The 20269-nt window shown below is 41.5% G+C and overlaps 1 pseudogene; it reads right to left on the minus strand.

Annotated features, from left to right (window-relative positions):
- Positions 1 to 11245: 11245 nt before the first annotated feature.
- LOC107534664 (eukaryotic translation initiation factor 3 subunit E pseudogene) lies at positions 11246 to 19900 on the minus strand (annotated as a pseudogene).
- Between the last annotated feature and the right edge of the window lie 369 nt (positions 19901 to 20269).

The raw sequence follows: 20269 nt of genomic DNA on the forward strand, positions 1-20269 counted from the left end.
TTTGTTTAATAAGTTAACTTCAGTATCATTTATGTGGCCTAAAATAGTAGTTTCTGGGGTCTTAGAGATTTATCCATCTTCCCAAACATATAACTTGGGATTAACTCTGAGAAAAGAATGATCACTTGGAAAAACAAGAATTTTAAAATATAACACAATAGAATGAGAATTTTACACCTACAAAAATCTCAACAAATAGTTACATTCCTTATAGAGGAGCCAACAACTTTTTGTCCCAATATAGAAAATGTTACAATAATTTGGAATCTACTTGGTTAATTAACACGTCCAGTGTCATAAAGAGGATACCTGAGGTCACATAATGAAGTCACATTAAGAGCTGAGCAATTATTATACAATAAACTAGGGTTGAGAAGAAACTGAAGATACGTCAAAGGCTTTTTAGCTTGGCTCAGCATTAATGAGCAAGTTTCATAAGAATTCTGATATTTGTATTTCAATAGCTATAGTAGTATCAACAGAAAAACAGTAATGTTAAATTTATGACTATTGTTAAGTGACAGATGCTGGAGGGCTCTTTTTTTGAGAGAAAGCCTTAACATCTCAAGAAGTGCATGAATTGGGGTAGAGGTGAGTGAAAATATTTTTCAGTATTGTATTTAAATGGGTTCTATGAATGTTCATTTTATAAACATGTCTTGTGGAGCCCGTTGCATCCTCACTGCCAGCGTGGCCATCTTGATGGAGCACAAGGAACATTAGTATCTGGTTGCTTCGTCATCTGTGAAGAGGCAGCTATTTTCCTTCTCTCTGAAGGACATCCTAGGGGCTGATAAGTAAGGATCCATCCATGTTTTTCTTTTATAGTCTCCTATCTGAATTGCATGTACAGTTATACTTTAAATGGATATTCAATTCTTAGCACAGCACACCTATCATATCCTAGAGATCCATAGAAGGAGAAAATCATACCTTAAGTTCCCTTCCATACTCTTCCGAGAGACTTTCTGCAGTCAGGGTGTTAAATATCAGCCCTTTAGCACTCTCTAGCCCCTTGTCCAAATTAGTGTGTCTTCAGAGCATTTGTTACTACCTGATATTCCATTATGTATGGTCTGATAGACCAGGTACATGATAGACTGTAAGCTCCACAAGGGCAGGAACATTTTCAGTCCTGTTTACCACTTTGATCTCAAGCACTTTGAAACTTCTTGGCACAGAGTTCTACATGGGTTGGTGTGGGTGACGGCCTGAGTGGTCCTTCGTTTTTCATTCCTCTGTTCCTTCAGTGTTTCTAAAGTCCTAAGTATGTGCTAGATTATGTGAGATAATGGTTACAAACATGAACAGGACACAGTCTGTTCTTAATACACCCTTGGATGAAAAGGAGAAATACTCATAAGGCAATAATTGCAACAAACTGAGATATTTGCAGCCGGAGGAAGTACGAATGCTGAGAACCCCTTGAACAATTCCTCTATTTGGCAAACAAACCCATACATGTGTTATTTTGATCTCTCTGTGTGCCAATACACTACAGTATCAATTTGTTGGAAATTTGAATTTGTCTAAGATATGCAGTTACTTTTTATTTTACTTTAAAAAATGTTTATAGCCATGAAAACAGAAATAAATATTTATGTCTCATGAAACTCTAAGAATATCACAGACTTTATATTACTTGTCTTCATGGTCTCCTTGAGAGAAGATTGACAGAAAATTGAGGCATAAAAAGGATGAGTGTTTTCCCATGGCTCTGTGTGTGAGTCAGTTGTGCGTCCAGGCACAGGCCCTGTTCTATTTATTCTGCTTGAAATATCATTCCATTTTCATACTGCTTTTCTCCCCCATAAAATCACTCTGAGATATGAGAGTGAGGTTCCCATTAGATTCACTTTCCCACAGGGCCAGTGCTGCAAGGTATAGGCACATAGCTGATTTAGACCATTTATCCAACACCAAACCAAAAGGTCAATTCACTTAAAAGACTCAAGGCTCAGAGTGGATGCAGGAAGGCATGAAAGCCTGCTAACAGCTTTTTCACTTTTAAGTCAGGCATTCTGGAATTATGTAAGCATGACCTTAAAACTTGAAAATGTGTTTCTAGATCATTTCAGAGGTATTTTATTTTCCTGGAATAGTGGCAGAGATTGTGGCTCTATAATTATGAGCATTTTAAACCCTCTAAGTCAGTAGACATGCAAGCTACCATGACCATGTAATTTTTAAAAGAGGAGTAATGATAGGCAATTATCTTACTACTTTACTCCTTCAAGATGTATTTTTAAGAAAGGTGTATAAAGTCCAGAAACAAAATGAAAAGAAGAACCCATATTCTCTTTACATCTCTTCTTTATCTGCATGCAGATCACAAGGTGCTTATAAATCAGCACGTGACAAGGTTTAGGTCTTACCTTGAAGTCTCCTCTTTTTCTTGTTGTTGTTTACTCTTTGGCCTTCCTTTTTAACCACACATTCTTCAATCCTATTTAGGAAAAAATCTCTGAAGAACGGGATCTAGATAAAAACCTAAATTTCATAAGCCATTCTTATAAGTTATAAAGAATCATTTTACAAAAACCTTAACAAAGAACTTCTTGTTTAAGAGCAGAGATAGCTTTTTTAAAATAAAAGTATAATAATTTGTAACTTTTTAATGGGCTCTTGTGAGAGTTTATAGAGTAAATAAGACAATATAAATGAAAAGGGCTCTGTAAACTATAACACACTATGCAAACACTATTTTTAATCCAGATATAATTATACCCCACACAGTAAATAATACCAATTAGGCGGATCCATTTGCATTTTACAAATTCTAAGTAAAAAGATTACTTGTTTCCTAGATACTCCAGAATTAATCTATTTTGTGCCTGTTCCATTATATTATAAAATAAATGGATCTTATAGCCATTGCATTTTCTGATATATTTACATGCATTTTAGATTTATCAAGGCTCTTTGGATGATTAGGTTGATTTTCATTCCTATATCCATTTTCTTCCTATCATGGTCATTTTACTTCTTATCTGACTAAGAAAACCAGGTGCCCATGCAAGATTTAATTAAAAAGTCATTGCCAGCAACAGACCTATTGGTTTCCTGCATTACTCTAGTCATGTGAAATAAAATAATAAGTGGGGGCATATTTTTCAAGAGGTCATTAGGAATTCTTTCTGATGAGCAGTTCCCCACCCACTTACAGGAGAACCTCAAAGACGTAAGGTGAAAATCCTAGTTGAGAACTGACAAACTGTTTTCAGTATTTGGCAGGTTCGGTATTTTGCAGGTTCAGCCAAACCTTCTCCAAGATTCATTTCTTTGCTCCAAAATTTTATTTTGTGGGTATCCTGAATCTAAAAGAAGCCACTATTATCTTTTCCCTCTTCTCTTGTCTCTTCTCTCTTCTCCTCTTTTCTCCTCTCTTCTCCTCTCCTCTCCTCCCTTCTCCCTTCTCCTCCCCTCCCCTCTCCCCTCCCCTCTCCCCTCCTCTCCTCTCCCCTCCTCTCCTCTCCCCTCCTCTCTTCTCCCCTCCCCTCCTCTCCCCTTCTCCCCACCCCCTCTCTCATTGGTGCCTGTGTTTTCATTTAAACCTTCCTTCTTTTATCCCTCGCCTGCCTCCCCTCCACCCGTTTCCTTTGCAGGAGTTGACTCCACACTTGCCCTTCACCAAAGGCTGGCCTGGCGCCCAGGGAGCTCTCCACGGTCCTGAAAACATTTCTGCTCTTGAGCCAGGAACCAAATAAACACACACCAGCTGTTTAACTCCAGCTCCGTTTCCTTCGAGGTCATCAGCTTTGGTCCGACCCCCACCCAGCAACCCTTTCTAATCGCACCAGAAGTAGGTCCTGAGATGATAGGAAAATACTCCAACATTGTTAGACGTGGCAAAGGAGTAGGGAGAGCAAAGGAGTCGGGGTGGGGGTGCAGTTCAGCCTGGAAAGCAAATCAGACTCCAAATGCACAAAATTCACTGTTCCCCAACATACAACTTTTCTCGTCTCACAGGAAAGAAACTCTTAAGTTCTCCCCGTATGCCTTCCGAATTCTTACATAACGAACCACAGACCGCCTAAGCATGGAGTTCGAAATCCTTGTGTGTTCACGGATTTTAAAACCACGGTTTTTGTAGAGATCTGTGCACACATATATAATAAAGGCGAGTGAGAAATCTGTGTGTGAGAGAGAGATGGGGGGGAGGAATAGGAATATTTGTGCGTGAGGCAAGAGAAAGGAAAGGGAAAGGGAGGCGAGGGAGAAGCGGAGAGACCGGCGGCACAGATCCGCACCCCGCGCGTTACCTGCCCCTCAGTCCCCTGACCCGTGGAGCAAGTGCAGCCTGCTAGCCGCAGATCTCTCGCCGGGGTCCCATCGCCGCCGCCGCCGCTCCCGCCGCGCCGAGCTCTGCCTGCGCCGGATTGACAGCTGGGTGCCCCGCGTGCCCGCGCCGCCGGGCCCCGCGCAGCCGCGGCCGCCGAAGGGGCGGGATCGGCGCTGCGCGGGCGCGCGGCGAGTGGGCGGGGCCCGGGCTGCGAGTGGGCGGGGCCTCAGGGCGGCAGCGCGCGCCCCGGGCCTCTGCGTCCCTGCAAAGGAGCTGCCAGGTGGGCGCCTGGTGGCTGTGCCCCGAAGAAGCCCCGCGGGCCGGGGCCGGGCACCTTGTCTGTTTTTCCGCCTTGTGCACCCTTTTCTTCTCTTGCCCAGCACACTGTCTGGCCATAGCACGCTCGGGACACATATATTTTTTAGTACATGGAGAAGGCAGGCAGATGTCTGCTTTTCCCACCCCCTCACCCCCCACCATTTAAGATGTGCAGAGGCTTCTCCCCACCCTGTTTCTGTCCTTCAGGAGACGCAGGTGAAGAGCTGCCCGACGGAAAGAACCTTCTCACCCCTGTGAGCCCTTTCAGTTCCTCACCTCGTCCCTGACCCCAGCATCGCGAAGGCTCAGTGGGCAAGATGGAAGAACAATGAAGAAAATGGATTAAATGATGATATTCAAGAAATACACGCACACACACACACACACACACACACACGCATGCATGAAGACAAGAACACACCAGAAAGATACCTGTGAATATCTCAGAAAATGTGTGTGGGTGTGGGCAAGAGAGTATGTAAGCACAATGACCCTTGTTTCGTGAGACTTTCTGCAGACCACTGGTAAGCAGCATTTAATGAAAATTATTCCTAAAGTAGGTAATATTTGCACAGCCATTCCACACACAAAACAATGATAACACCTAACATGTACATAGTGCTTACTATGCGCCAGGTATTGTTTTGAGTAGGTTATTATTTAGCTAAATGTTGTGGGGATCTATGAAAATTTTCATCGTGAAGTCTCGTCTTCTGAGTTTTCCAAGCGCTCTCCATTTGCCTCATCTCTTCTTTTACCACATCCACTTCTAACCTGTGCCATCACTGGCCTCTCTGTGAAAGTTTCTGATGAGGAGGCACAGGAGTGGACTTGCCTGTCCAGGAGCCAGCACAGGTCGACCAAATTCCACTAACGCATCCGCCTTTGCTTCTCTCTCAATCTGAAGTAACTTGAGTTAGCGAGATAGAGTAATTTACACATCCCAAGATGCCCTTAAGATGTAAATTGTCACCATTATCTTGCCTTTCACAAATCATAGCTTCTATTTATTCGTTTTGCAAACATTAGGAAACAAAGACGATCACTTGAAACAACTAAGTTTTCATTTACAACATATTGCACATTTTCCCTGGGTATAATCACAGAAACGTCAACCAGTGAATGTCTTAATTCATTATTCAACACACATTTACTGAATGTCTGTCATTTAGAGCACAAAGGATGAGATACAAACAAGCATTGTGGAAAGTCACAGAGAAGAGGGATCAGCAGAGGTTGTGGATTTCTGGGTTGTTTTCCGAAGGAATGCTCCGATTAAGCCTCAACCTGCCCTCGTAAAATTATATTTCATGATTCCCTTGAAAGTTCATTTCTTATCATACTGAGTATATTCTGTGTTTTTCAAACACACCTTCAGTTCCTTGCTTCATTTACTCTGGTGGTTCTCTATGTCTCTTCCCCCCATATATGCATGTCTCTGAGTCCTGCCCATTCTTCAAGTCCTAGCATGACCGCCACATTTCAATAAAGCCTTTTTTGAATATGCTTGAATATGATTCATTGTTCTTTATTTTGAACCCCTAGAGCACCTAGTCCTACCTGTCTTACCTGCCGCTTTATTTTTTATTTATTTTTTTGCCTTGGTTTAGCATTATTTGGGTATCTGTTTACTCCCTCCTGTTAGGCTTGTAAACACCCATGAAGGAAGGAATTACCCGTAATTCACTTTGTATTCTACAAATGACTAGAATATCACTTTGCACAAATTAACTACTCATTTTTGGTGAATGAACAAATTAGTGAATGAGTGATGTGGATTTAGAGATGAGCCTTGACAGGTGGATAAATTCTGGGGAAAAGCAGGACAGAAGAGAGTCGTGGGGTAGGGTTAGGGAATAAAAAGCACAAGATTCAGCATGCAGGCCCAGAGCAGAGATTTGTCCCTGACAGTCAGGTCTGGAAGAGGAGGGTGGGACCATGATGGAGAAGCAGTGCCATGCAATCCGTTCACTTGCTGGTGAGAGGCAGAGTCTCGAGCCACCAGACACTTTAGTGGTGGCCCACATTGCTTCTGGGATGACTGCAGCCTGGTTGGCCCCTGTCCGCCTGGCGGACAGCCTGTCCAAGCTGAGGCTACAGTGTTCTGTACCAGACAGTAGCTTGTAATTAGTATGCTCTCTGTGTTCCGGGACAGAACAGATGTCTGTCTGCTTTTTTCTGCTTAATGATGATGGCAGGTTCCCAATGATCAAGATCCAATTTCACATTTTCTGAAACTCTGCTGCTGAGAAATTCTGTTTGGCCAATTGTGAGGCCCAGCCTCCCCCTTTGCAGAGAATCTTTGCTTTGCAGGTTGGTATTGACAGGGGGGCAGTGAGTATGAGGGGCCCACAGCACTTAGCCTTGCTCAGGTGGAGCCGGTGATTGGAGGGAGTACTGGGCATGCTCTTCACCCAGATATATTTGCTTTTCTGCATTTCTTTCTCTCCCACTAGCAATAGGACCTTTTCCGATCTTGTAAATCCATTGTTAGAAGAAAATATCTGGCATTTGAAATAGGTTTTTCTTAAAACTTTCTCTTTGAAAAGGGAAATATATAAGTGGCTCTTTAGTTACCAGTAAAAGAGTCAATCAGATCCTTTCTTGTAACAGAATGATTTAGGGATGGAGAAGGAATAGGTTAGGGTTAGAGTGGAAATATATGTTCAGAGCTTGAAGAGCTCACCTAGGATCTCAGAGTGGTACATCTGCATAGTAGTTTTTTCTGTGTTCCCCCCCCCCAGTTTTACTGAGATATAGTTGATGTATAACATTGTGTAAGTTTAAGGTTTACGGTGTTGATTTGATACACATATATTGCAAAATGATTACCACCATAGTACTATCTAACGCCTCCCTTACGTTATCTAATTACTGTTTCTTTTTCTCGTGAAAACATTTAAGATTTACTCTCAACAACTTTCAAGTATATATGACTGTATTATTAACTAGAATCATCATACTGTAAATTAGAACTTATTCATCTAATATGGAAAGTTTGTAACTTTTTACCAACATCTATTCATTTCCTCCATTCTCCAGACCCTGGCAACCACTCTTCTTTTCTCTGTTTCTATGAGTTGGATTTTTTTAGATTCCACATGTAAGTGAGATCATACAGTATTTGTCTTTGTCTGTCTGACTTATTTCACTTAGCGTTATGCCCCCACGGTCCATCTATGTTGTCACAAATGGCAGGATTTTCTTCCTTTTTTGTGCCTGAGTAATATTCCATTGTATATATACATGCCACATCTATCCATTTACTTCCTGATGGACACTTAGGTTGTTTCCAAGTATTGGCTGTTGTGAATAATGCTGCAATGAACATTGAGGTGAAAGATATCTCTTTGAGGCCCTGTTTTTATTTTCTTTGGATATATTCCAGACGCTGCATCTCTGGATCATATGGTAGTACTATTTTTAATTATTTGAGTTACTTCCATACTGTTTTCCATAGTGGGTACGTCAATTTACATTTCTACCAAGAACACACAAGGGCTCTCTTTCTACCACACACCACCAACTCTTGTTATCCCTCTCTTTTTTTTCTTTTTGACAGCCATTCTGACAAATGTGAGATGACCTCATTGTAGTCTTGATTTGTATTTCCCTGATAATTAGTGATGTTAAGTATCTTTTCATGTATGTTAGACATTTGCAAGTCTTCAGAAAAAAATGGTCTACTTAGGTCTTTGTCCATTTTTTAATCAAATTGTTTGTTTTGCTATTTAGTTGTAAGAGCTCTTTATGTATTTTGGATATTAACCCCTTATCAGATATATGATTTGCAAATATATTCTCCCTTTTCATAAGTTGCTTTTCATTTTAATTGTTTCCTTTGCTATGCAGAAGCTTTTTAGTGTCGTGTAGTCCCACTTATTCACTTTTGCTTCTTGTTGTTTGTCCTTTTGGTGTCATATAAAAAAAAATCACTGCTGAAACCAACCTCAAGGAAGTTTTCTTCTAGGAGATTTGTGATTTCAAGTCTTATTTTTAAATCTTTAATCCATTTTGAGTTAATTTTTGTAAGTGGTGTAAGATAGGGTTCCAGTTTCATTTTTTTTATCTGAATACCCAATTTTCCCAGCACTATTTATTGAAGAGACTGTCTTTTCTCCACTGAGTATTCTTGGCTCCCTTGTGAAAAATTATTTAACTGTATTTGTGAAGACTTATACTCAGGCTCTCAATTCTGTAGCATTGGTCTATGTGTCTCTTTTTATGCAAGTATTATACTGTTTTGATTACTATAGCTTTGTAGTATCGTTTGAAATCAGGAAGTGTGATGCCTCAAGCTTTGATCCTCTTTCTCAGGATTGCTTTGGTTATTTGGGGTCTTCTGTGGTTCCATATCTGTAAAAAATATCATTGGAATCTTGATAGTGATTGCATTGAATCGATAGATTACCTTGGAGAGCATGAACATTTTAACAATGTTAATTCTTCTAATCTATGAGCATAGGATATTTTTTCATTTGTTTGTGTCTGTTTCCAGTTTCTTTTATCAAAGACTTACAGGGTTCAGTGTATAGGTCTTTTAAAGTCCTGGGTTAAACTTATTCCTAAATATGTCATTATTTTTGATGCTATTGTGAATGGGATTTTTTTCTCTTTCAGATATTTTATTGTTAGTGTATAAAAACATAACTAAGTTTTGTGTGTTTTGTTTTTATATTTTGTAACTTTACTGAATTCATTTATTGTAACAGCTTTGTGTATGTGTGGAGTTTTTAGGATTTTTTCTATATGAGATCATATCATCTGCAAACAAAGACAGTTTCACTTTTTTCTTTCCAAGTTGGATGTCCTTTATTTCTTTTTCTTGCCTGATTGTTCTGGCATTTAACCAGTGCAGTTGTACAGGGCTCTGTGCTTGAAAGCTGGCCCCACACTTAGAGTTTGACGCTCTAGGGTTGCTATCATGAAATTCTTAATAATTTTATCTTTGAATTTGTGTTTTATAAGTGAAGTCTAGTGGGAAAACGAAACATTGCTGGGCTCTCACAAAGGGTCTCTTGTTTGAGAGTAATTGTCTAAGGTAGTGTTTTCTAGGGGCTCCTGGACCATGGCCAAGAGGGGCTGGAGTCAGTTTACAAGCCACTGCAGGGACTGCTGCCATGACCAGAGTCTCTCAGCCTAAAACCTGGGGAATGAGTGGGTTTCAGTTTACATGTGGTCCCACCTCCTGGTTACTTGTTTGCTGTTCCTGCCCCGGGTTTGGTAAGGAGACTAGGAGGACTGAGGTCAGGCACACGTACCCTGTGTGCTGAGCAGAACCCATATAGCTCTAGAAATCTATGAGTTTTTACCTTTGGGATCTTTTTTTTCTTCTTTTTCTGTTTATGTCCTACCTCTTCCGATTAGATTTGAAGCTTCTCAAGTATTTCTTGTTCCTTTTCCTAACACATGCTCAATGAACATTATGTGGTCGTAATGTTTTATGCTTTCTGAAGGTTTATGTTCTTTATGAAAATAGAGATATGATGTGTAAAGATTTAATCTTGTATCACATCTAATCTTGGAGGGAAAAGCTTTTATAACCAGTTGGTATCATGTGAGAATGGACAGGGGTATATTTGTTTATGTGTTACACTAAGATTGAGGGTTTTAAATATAGGTTTCAGGTATGCTTTGTGGTGGTCACTACAGAGAGGTCATTATACTCTGGCTTCAGTATCAAGGGTAAGGTTATTAGTTGAGACAGAAGTTAGTAAATATATACATATGTTGGTTAAGCATAGCAGTATATGGATATGGATATGTAAAAGATGTTTGGGGGTAGGGCCAGAAAATCTCTCAAATATAGTCAAGAGTTTTTGGTTGTTTCTCAAGAAGCTAAAACCCGTTCAGTTGCTTTCTGGGGTAGGTCATAGCTAGGCTTGTTGCATTGGAACCTTGATAATATAGTAAGAAATAAAAAAGGAAGGGTGTAGCTGGTGAAGCATGAATACCCTTTCATAATTGTAAGGAAGAGTGCAGACCTGGCCTTCCTGCTCCTTCCAAGTTTAATGTTGTGTAAATGGCAATATACCTACAGATCTCAGCTCCTCTAACTTGGTGAATTCCTTGCCTCATACTGGCTGCTAAGGCCATGGACATTTGCATAAGCCTCTGGAAGAGTGAGGTATGGACCGAAAGTCACTGTATACATTACCACCAGGAATGTTTGGTCGCATGCATATTTGCTACATGGCACAGTAACTGGTTCAGTGTTTAAATGGGACCACAGAAGAAATTCTGGGTTAAAGGTGAACAATTTCCCTTTTTGGTATGGTAAATATAAACAACTATCAGTACCAACATTTGTATATTTATACTACTTTATAATATTAATGAGGTAGCTCAAAAAGCTTGAAATGTCCCTACCTCTTCGGAAGCAAGTGACTAAGGCTTTGTTTCATTCTGAGTTCTGTTTTACTGTTTAACCGAATGCTCTGATGAATGAATGCTTTGACTTCTTGGAGGAGAAAACGACTGTGTTCCATAGCTTCTTTTTTTTTTTTAACACAGCTAATTTTATTCAAATTCTCCAAAATATATATTCAATATGTTAATTGTTTCTAAACTGTGCCATCCTTTATATAATAGTTTTATTATTTCATCTTTTATAGGTTTTTTTGTTCATCTTTTCTTTATAGCTTTTCAGTAGAAGCCAGAGTCTTGAGTTGCCCAGTTAGGAGCCTCTCATCTGCTATTCTGATTATGTTTCTTCTCAATATTCATGGCCAACATCTGGCTTCTAAATAAAAGGCTTTTGGTCTTTTCAATCACTTGCTGATAGGGTGAAACTGCATTGTTATCCATAACCACATAACCTACTTTGGAATCAAACTTGACATCTAGTTTTGCATTTCTAATCAAATTTACAATCTGCCTTTCAGCTTCTTCCGGAGTCATGCTCAATTTATCTGCCGACATGTTAATGCTGATACACTGGGGGGTGTGACAAAAAGTCTCAAATATGAAGAGACAGGCATTTTCAATGAAATTCTTAAGACAAGCCACCAAGGAGTCATTCACAGGCATAGATTCATGTTGCTTCTGTTTTTTCTGAGCCCCATCACAGTCAAAGATAATGTATAAGCATTCAACAAACTCTGGAATTGAGTCTTTATATGTGTAAGACTCCTGTTGAATAACTTTGACCAGACCTTTTAGCACATGCCTGTATTTTTTATCATCTCTTTGTTATGATGTAGTCAAATATGGAAGAATATGTGCACACATCGTTGTAACTGCATTAAAACACTATGACTGGAAAGGAAGAGATCAGTACTGTTATCCCACTCTTTGGGGTGGTTGAAGAAAAGGAAAGACCATGAATGAACTGTGTTCAAACCTGAAGACACCAGAGTGGAGAACTCAGAGTTATTATCTATTGTCTCTTTTCACAGTGTAAGGTCTTCATGGCTGCATCCAGATTCTGCATTAAGATTTCAGAGGCCAGTGTATTGTGCCATTGTTTTTTTCCTAAGCTTACCTTGGCTCCAGCTTTGCCAGCTGGATGAAAATGCCCTGAACATGTCTCTGTAACAACATGGCAGGCCCTGTATGAAGTAGCTGCTCACCTTTGTAGAGGAATCTGTGCCAAAGGCTTCCTCTGTTTTAAATGGCTGCCATGGAGACAAATCTTATGCATAAGCTTGGTATTTTTTTCACTATGTGTCCAAATACCTGGATAGAGTACTTCGCCCTCCAAAATACTCAGACAGTGAAAATATAAAATCAATTTCATAACAGATAGTAATTCAGTTAGATGTGAGAGGAATAGTCAAGATGTTAAAGTTTAATGGGGACACATTTTAAAAAGGAGGTAATCGATGATGCCTAGAGGGACTTCTGCAAAGTTTTCTTACTAGTTAGATACAACTTTAAATAAGATGCCTGATTCATATTTCCACTGCTTCCTGGTGTGGTGTCTGATTCATTTGCCCCTCACTGAAGAAGGAGGGTGTGTCATTAGTTATCTTCTGTCCAAGGTCTACTCAAACCCGATACAACAAAAACATTACAAGAGAGTTATGTGTCACTACTGCGACGCCCATATGACCACCAAGGCCATAAAAGAAGGAGAAATGGAACTTTGAGGGATTGTTTCTTCTCTCAGGGAGCAGCAAATCTGAGAAGCAGTTTGATTTGCACAAGGTAGAAACAGTGCGGTTAACTTGGCTTATCAGAAATAATGAATGTGGATCCGTAATGCAATCTAGACAGGGTCCTCTGGCCCAGAACTTGGAGCCTGTATTTCAGAAGTAGAGAGGAAAGGGTATTGTGATACTTTTCATGCTTTGAAATTCTATTAGCCTAATTCACTCAGTACTGAGGAGCTGTTAGTTCAGCTGCTGTAACTGCCATCTCACCTTTTGCCAGATGGCTCAGAACATGGACATCAGGACCACAAATTTGGGGGTACTTAAATATCCTGGAGTTGCTTAATCAAATCTGAGTTAAATTAATATTGCTGTATGCTTCCTGGAACCTTAGGAATATGGACAATGGTAGAGTCCTGCCCATCCTTTTTCCTAATTTGGATAGCTAGTGGTAGCTTCTAGAAATGCATCTAAACCTAAGATTTATCTCTTCAAGACCTAAGATTTTATGCTTTTTAACATCGTCTAAGTAAACCATGACTCTGAATTTAAGATCTTATAGTCTAGTGTAGAGATCCATGCACGTATGTAACACAACGCAGAGTGATAAGGGCTATAATAGAATCAAGGTTTATGTTTGGACTGCTTTCAGTATTCCTAATTTGAGAGTCATTGATTTGACATTAAAACAGATAAAGATGTCTTGTGAAAAACTGTAACAATTACAGATTATGTTTAGAAGTCCCTACATATGAGGAGGGTGTATAGTTTGAAGCTACTCCATGAGCAACTGATGCTGTATTATGTCTCCAGTGGAATGACCATGCCCTACCCCATCATCACCAGCCTGCCCCTGTGGCCAACTTCCTCTGGAGAGGGAAAGAGGATGTGGTTTGCTGTAGATGGGGAGGAGGGCTGTAGAAAGACATCCAGTCTGCAGATCTTTGTGCCTGTGAACTCCCACTTCAAAGTGTTGGGTTTTGAGGAGGGCTTGAGTGAGGAAGGGAAGGGACAGGGAAGAAATACACATCCTGCCCAGTTGGACCCATCTTAAATTCCAACAATGCTCAGCCAAGATTCTGACAACAGTGAGAGCCAACCGGGCAATTTGTGCAATGTTTAATTTTCCTAAGCTATTGTACTTGTATTAATTCTATAGTTCTGGAACAGGAAATGTGTTCAAACTTTGGATGTAATTTAAGGGAGATAATTTTGCAATAAATATGTTATATGCCAAAGATGAACCTTAGGTCAGTGGCCAGACCACACCTTGGAAGGGAACTAAGAGACAATGGAGGAGATCAGATTTTAACCCTTCAAGGATTGGTTTCCTACTCAGAGTAGAGCAAAGAGACTTGGGGCTGGCCAAATAGTCATCCCTGGAGCACCCAGAGCCCTGGGCTTGAGTGCTGACTAATTCTCTACCTTAAGAATTTCTTTTCCTGGAAGTAGGTGAACAGACCATTTACAGAAGGGCTTTAGAGGGCCAGTAAACATATGGTGAAAAATATTAATTCACTAGGTACCAAATAAGAATTTGTGTCATTTTTTTCTTTTTAACAGTATATATTGAGTATATAAATTTCTTAAGGCTGCTGTAACAAAGTACCACAAACTGGGTAGCTTAAAACAACAGAAATTTATTCTCTTGCAGTTCTTAGGCCAAAAATCCAAAATCAAGGTGTTGGGAAGGCTATGTTCCCTCTGATTCTGGGTAGAACCTTCCTCTCCTCTTCCTAGCATCTGGTGGTGGCCTTCAATCCCTGATGTTCCTTGGCTTGCAGCTGCATTTTGCCAATCTCTGCCTCTGCCATCACATGGCATTCTCCTTGTGTGTCTCTGTCTTCAAGGGCATTTTCCTCTTTTATAAGGACACCAGTCATATTGGACTGATCTTAATTTTATCTGCAATGACCTTATTTCCAATAAGGTCATATTCACAGGTACTGGGGGTTAAAATTTCAACATATCTTTTTGGGGAACACAATTCAAGCCATGACAGAGTATCATATTTTAAAAAATATGTTTTCATTGATTTTAGAGAGAGGGGAAGGGAGAGAGAGAGGGAAACATTGATGTGAGAGATAAACATGGATTGGCTGCCTCCTGCATGCCCCCTACTGGGGATCTAGCCCACAACCTGGGTATGTGCCTTGACTAAGAATCGAACCATTGACCTCTTGGTTCATGGGCTGAAGCTCAACCACCTAGCCACATTGACCCAGCTGTCTTTTTTTTTTTTTTTTAATCTGATTTTTACTAGCTATATACTATTCCATTTTATGGATGTAGCATAATTAAAATATTTATCAACATGAAAAAATTATATGATTACATTTGGTTTTGGTCGAGGTTTGGAGAACTGAGCATATTTTTATTTTTATACTGCTAGCATGTACATTACTCAACACAATTCTCCTTAGCCGAGTAATTGTACTTTCAATCAGAGAAGTGGCTTGAGGGACAAGGCTGGGAGCTGATGTCTCTCCATTGGGATGAATTAAGGCTCATTTTGCATACTAGTCAGGCTCTGAGTCTCTGACATTTGTATAGGAGTTTTATAGTCTTTGTGACAGAAAATAGAGTTAACATCATCTAAGTAATAAGCAGGGAAAATTCTGTTCTCCTGCTCATTCCACTTCGAAGAAACTAGGCCTTAAGAAGATGGTCCCTCTTGTAGGTACTGCCGGGCCTGGGTAGCCCTTCTGTGTGGTCCCTGCCCACTCCATTCCATGTTCCCTGAGAATTCAGACCAGCAACTTCTTTGTCACTGGGTGTTGCACAGTTCTGGGCCTTTGGAAAACAGCCTAAACCAGGTGAGCAGCAGGAATATAGGCAGACCTTCTAACCTTAGCTTCTGAGCTCCTCAAGGGCCAGACCAATGTGCTCACTTTTACATACTCAGCACTAGGACAATGATCTATACATGTTGGTGAAACCAAACAAGCATTTTTTAAAATATTTTTTTATTGATTTCAGAGAGAGGAAAGAAGAGGGAGAGAGAAACATCAATGATGAAAGAGTAGTCGTTCATCAGCTGCCTCCTACACGTCCCCCAAGGGGGATCAAGCCCACAACCCCAGCATGTGCCCTGACAGGGACTCGAACCTCGAACTCCTGCTTCATAAGTTCAGGCTCAACCACTGAACCATGCCAGCTGGATGCAAACAAACTTTTGTGTGGGCCTTTCAGGCATATTCCTGGGGGACTGGCTAGAAGACAGCTGATGTAGAGACCCCTGGAACGGGCCACCCAGGTTTCCTTTTACATTAACAGCCAACTCTGCCTTCCTCCCTGCTCCCCACCACCCTATGGCTTTCTGTGTACCTGCTGTGTGCTCTCACTCAAAGGTCTTTGGTGTCCTTAAAATAGGCAAATGGGCACCTGACCCTTCATCCAAGGTGAGCCATTCCTGATAAGGAATGAACAGCCTCCACTGGCCAGCACAGGCTGTACCTAGAATTTTGACAGGCTAGTGGGGAGTTACAACTGCTCTGCTCTCTCTTCTGGAAAGAAACGGAAAGCACAGGCAATTTTGCTGGGGGAAAAGCTCAATGTTTGAGAAAAGGCTGATGTGGAATTGGGGAAACACCAGAACGTTCTGGAAAATCTTTCCTTCCTCTTTGTTTCCTGTGCCATTCCATGACATTTTTAAAGATCTGTGTTAGATGCTTTTAGAGAGCGAGCCAGCCTTGCCCAGGCTCTGCCCTGTGGGTGTAGCTTACTTCGAGTATCATGGCAACCCTGCCAGTGGGAAAAACACAGCTGAGCTCCTGTGGTTGGTGCTGCTCTGTTAGCAACAGGGATGTGAGCAGTCTCAGGTGGGAGATGAGGGTGAGAACAGAAAAGCTATTTCTTTTCACGTGCTCAGTGTTTATGGACTCTGAGCAAAATCGCTAAAGGAGACATCTCCAATTTGAAGGAATAACGCTTTGGTACTGTGTTGGAATAGAGACTCTTGATTAATAAATGTGATCGAGATGTAAAAGAACAGCAAGTTTTGGCATCACTCTCATTTTTTACAATAATCAGGTAGCAAAACATCAGTACTTGGGTGGCTGAATGATGAAAGAGCAAGCCTTCAGTTAGAATACATGCTCCTTATAGGGTCCCCCATTGTAACCATGTGTGTGAAAGGATGTCAGCAAGGCTGCCAGGCAGGGGAGAGATGCCTGGGGTGACTCCAGTCTTTGGTTTGGGTCTGGGAGTTGTCTTGATGGCTTTCCAAAAGGGCAGTAACACAGTTTAAGAGCTCCGTTCTTCAGAGAGCTTCTTTGAAATAGCCCTATTATCCAAACACTAGCCCACTTCTGCTCAGGACCCGGCTCCCTGCTCTCCTTAGACACACACACACATGTTTGTACACATATACCTTTGCTTAACATGTTCTCTGTGCCCATTCCTTGATGTTTATCTTACCATGTCATAATTAGAAACTACTAGCAATTATTGAATGCTTGCCATGTATCAGATGCTATACTTTGTTTGCATATCCCATTGCTCCTTCATATTCCTGCTGTGTAGCAATCATTAGCATCCCTGCTTTACAGACAAGGAAACAGAGGCTCAGAGAAGTTACTTGATTTGCCTCAGTCCATGAAGCGGTGAGGAGTAGAGCAGAGACATGGAGACAGGCCTCTGCCCCACTCCACCATATTTCCATGCAACAGACATCAAGGGTATGAGGGAGCAGGGGCTCAGGGAATTGCAGTGCCCCAGGGACCTCCTGGGCTGCACTGAGGGTCCTGTGGGCACTGGAGAGTCTGTCCTGCAGAGGCCCTCAGAATGGATGCCATCGCTTCTGGCCTCGAGAGTTCTGCTTTCACTGCTATAGGAAATGGGGGTGAGGTGGTTGAATGTTTTCGTTTCCAGCCTTGCGATCTCTGTTTCATATTCATTGCCCCCTGCCTGCCTATCTCCTGGCAGTGGTAGGGTTGAATGCAAAGAGGTTCTGTCTGCAGCAAAAAGACCTGGGGACAACCTGGCTGGTGTGGTTCAGTTGGTTGGGAACAGTCCCATGCACCAAAAGGTTGCTGGTTTTGATTCCTGGTCAGGGCACATGCCCCGGGTTGTGGACTCCATCCCCTGCGATGGGGTATGCAGGAGGGATCATCTTCCTCTCCCTTCCCCTCTCTCTACAAATCAATTTAAAATCTTTTTAAATCTCTTAAAAAAAAAAGACCCGGGGGCAAATTTGCTTTCTTCCTCTCCCTCCTTCCCAATTTAAATAAAATTTTGAGCACTGTGTTTGTGTGATATACTGTGATAAGAGCCTGGGATATTGTGGGGGAATTGATCAGATGATCTTTATCTTTCTAAAGCTGACGTTTAAAGTTTCTAAAGATTTCCTTGTCACAATATGAAAATGAAAATGCCAAGCTCAAGAAATAGATGAGCATACTTAATTAAGAGAATATATGTGAACGTACTTTATAAAGTTTGAAGTGCTTAAGAAATAAAAATCATTGCTGTCATTTATATCTTAATGGGTTATCAAGCTGGGACCTTGTCTCAACTGCTAGGATTCCTGCCAAAAGCATCTCTTTTCTTTGCTGCTTGCTTACAATTCAAATCCAAACAGTGTTTCAATTCCTACTATGTTCAAATACATAATCTTATTTAAGCCCTGAAGGTCTAGTGGATCAGGAATCACTTTCCAGGGTATAGTTTAGCTCCTGCCTACTTCACTTTAAAATAAAAATGGCAACATTTTATATATATTTTGTGCAGCTTTCTTTGTCCATTTAGTTATTTATGTTGGACAACTTTCCCAGTATAGCCTATTCTTTGCTTGGTTTTAAACAGAGCAATAAAATAATTAGATTTGTTCTTGAAAAAGATCGCTCTGGGTTGCTATGTGGAAGTTAGGAAGGGGTGAGCCTGGGGGCAGGAAAGCCTTCTGGAGAGGAATGGGGTCAGAGTTGGGGGGTGCCAGTGAGCTGGGGGCGATGTGATGGCTCTGAAAGATGGTTTGGTCCTTTAGGCTTTTGCCTAATTTCCTCAACAACGGTGGTTGGCCAGACCACTCAGGAGGACACGGACACGTTGGGAGTCCAGATGGCTTCTTTCAGCCTCCTCTGGGGCCATTCCCGAGCCTGGAATCACAAACTTCGAGCTGAGTGAGACTTAATAACATCACCAAGACGAATTCCAGGGTGTATCCGTCTGGGACTTTCTGAGCGAGTGTGCAGGCAGCATGCTAATTGTCAAGTCCTCCTTTTCCGAGCTGCATGATGCTGAGGACCAAAACAGTGTATTCCTACGAGGGAAAACATATGCTAGTGTTTCAAAACATTCCGTTCTCTCATAAGTGTATTGTCCCCGAGCCCATTCTTCTCTGTGCAAAGGGGACAGAAAGTGCTCAGACAGCTAGAGGTGACGTTCCTGGGCTATAATGTGGCCGCTGTTACTGGGCTCCTTGGCAGTTTAGCGTTCAGTAATGCTTCCCGGTTTTTATTTTGCAAATTGTCATATTGCCCATTAAAATATTCCTCTCCCGTCACCAGAGCTGTGTTTTCCTCTATGGTTTCCGAAGGTGAAAAAGAGCCACCCAGTTAAGAGTCAGCAGGCTCATTAGGCAGGGATGAACTGGAACTGATCAGCCGGCAGGAGCTTCCCCTTGAGAACTGGCCTCCACAGAAAGGGGAAAACGGCAAAAGATGATGACTTGCTGCCCACCTCTAGTTTAATCAAGGAAGTTTGTAGCCCACAGTGTTGACATGTAACCTGAGAGCAGAGCTGAGAGACCATTAAAGTCACCAGAGGAGATTGTCAGCTGTAGCCACAGGCTGTGGATCCCCTGCCTCATTCCAGCAAAGCGACAGGCTGGCATTTGCTTTCCCACGCGGCGGAGGGAACACCGTGTCTGGGCAGAGAGCAGCAATCAAAGTCCCTAAGTGCCACCTGGGGAAAGCTGTCCCTTTATCTCCTGAGCCATTTATTAGGATGCCAGCCTCCTCCTGCTGCTACTGCTGAGTCTCTAGTCCTGCAAGGGCAGCTCATCTATTTTTGGCTCACTAAATTTTTGCTCTACTCCACTGTTTTGACATTTTTGGATGCGGAACTTCATTTGCCCTTTTCTTCCTTCACCTGCACTTGCCTCCTGGACTTTGGTTCAGATCTGTTGTACTTACGGCTACTGACCTCTTGGCCAATGCCTTTGCTCATATCCAACCTTGTTCTCTGCTAGATTTATGCCAGCTGACATTGTGGACTTTGACTCTTCCAGTTTGTCCCAACACCTCCTTGGTTTTTTATGTCTGACTTGATACTTAAAGGCAAAACATGAAAGAACACCATTTTCTTTGACTCTGTGATACATGTGGCTACTGGGTCACCCTGGCTTTTCAAGGTTAAATAGAATTCACTCGAACCCTTCTTCCTCTGGCAGTAGGATGCTTCCAATCTCTCTGGCGGAATTTTGGATGAATGCAGTGAAATGGGCAGTTTTCTTTCACTAATTCTGTTTATCTGCTTCTACTGAATTCATCCAGTTTGTTGGAATTATCTCAGCCTTGACACCCTCTGTGTGCTGTTCATTTTCGTTTTTATAGTACTCTATGCTGGAAACATCTGG

The sequence above is a fragment of the Miniopterus natalensis genome, chromosome 9 (genome assembly GCF_054644295.1).
Source record: "Miniopterus natalensis isolate mMinNat1 chromosome 9, mMinNat1.hap1, whole genome shotgun sequence".
Classification (NCBI taxonomy): Eukaryota; Metazoa; Chordata; class Mammalia; order Chiroptera; family Miniopteridae; genus Miniopterus; species Miniopterus natalensis.